Raw genomic sequence first — 1,762 nt, forward strand, 5'->3', positions numbered from 1 at the left:
ACTTCCGCATTAAAAAAAAAAAAAAAAAACTCTTTTGACTTGCCAACATTTCCAATTTATAATATTTAAACATTAATGTCATAACAAGCCATGTTATGGGTAGCTACCTGTAACAGGTGGGCGTTTGCTCATTTATTCAAAAGCTCAAACTATATTAGAAATGGGGGCATAAAAAACATAAACTTTGGATGAGGTCTGGAATAGATTCCGCTAATAATTTTTTGCGGATCTTTAGACGAGCACGTTTCTCTTCTCAAGGACATGAATGTGGTATATTTACTTTCTCAAATCTGTTTCCGGGTGAATGAGAAATTAGCTCCAAAGTATGGTATTTTGATAAGCCTAAATGAGTATGCAAAATATGGGAAGTGTTTGTCCCACATGGAAAAAATGTTGAAACTAATTGAAATTTAAATAAGCCAAATTTGGGCTTGGGCTTGGCCTTGGCCTTGGGCCTAATTGTAAAGTCTAATTATTCTTTTTATTAAATGAAATCTTGGATTGGGCCTTTAATTTTGGGCTGGGCTTATTTAAATGGGTAGTTAGTTTTTGAATTTAAATTAAAAGTTAGTTTTTTTTTTTTTTTTTTTCCAAAACGTTGCATCTATTTCTAAAGGGTTGCATCTGTTTTTCAAAGAGTTATATATGTTTCTAAAGGGTTGCAACTCAAAACCAACAAACATAACTATTCATGTCAACCATTGCAACCTATTGGAGTGGATGTGTCTATTGGTGAACAGACACCATGTGAACCATTGCAACCTATTGGAGTGAATGTGTCTATTGTTAAACAGACACCATGTGAACCATTGCAACCAATTGGAGTGGATGTGTCCAGTGTGAAGAGACACATATAAATGGTTGTGTCCAATGATGAAGAGACACACTCAATTCGAAAAGACATATTAATTAAACACTACTTTTTAGTTTTTTCCAAAGGGTTGCACCCAATCCGAAAAGGCACCTTTTTGTCTATAAATACCCCCCTTTGGATCATTTGCAAATCGTTCATTTTCATTTTCTTCTATCTCTCTTTCTAAACTTGAACCCAACCCAAGTGGGTTCAAACCATAGGTTAAGTGGTCCAAACCACTTAGACCCTAATCCAATTTTATCGAACCATATTAAAATTGGTCCGAACCATTTGGATCGGATTGCACCCAATTCAGTATTCATATAGTATAGATGTATTTTTGAGTTTGAGAGAGTATTACATAAAGGAGGTTCGCCGTATCCACGAATTTGTAGTGCTTCTACTGGTGGATGTAGACCGTTGTATCCTGGGAGATAGATGACACTGAGTCCATTAGCACTATAGTGGGGCGAATCTATCTTAAGGACATAGTATCCAATACTAGCTTCGGTCCAGGTTCTTTTTTTATTATTATTATTTTATTGCTTTATTTTGCATATTTAATTAAATATAGAGTTACATATTTAATTAATGATTTCTTCGCATATTATTAATTATCTCATGACATATTAGTACAAGGTTTGTTATATCTTAAATGTCACATGAAACATATATTTACCAACAATCTTAAGATAGATCATCCTTGCGTAGATATTATTATGTTTCTATTTAAGATATAATCAAATAAAGATTATACTAATAAATGAGATATAATAAAATAATATTTTATACATTATTATATGATAATATGCTAAATATTGATGTGTTCAATATTATATGAAATTGAAGCATGTTATATAAGTAGAATATTGAATTATTTATATAATTCAATATTAATTAAATTATTTT

This window comes from Cornus florida, unplaced genomic scaffold (genome assembly GCF_030987335.1).
Source record: "Cornus florida cultivar Cherokee Brave unplaced genomic scaffold, ASM3098733v1 CherokeeBrave_3.0.0_Hap2_Chr04, whole genome shotgun sequence".
NCBI classification, from domain to species: domain Eukaryota; kingdom Viridiplantae; phylum Streptophyta; class Magnoliopsida; order Cornales; family Cornaceae; genus Cornus; species Cornus florida.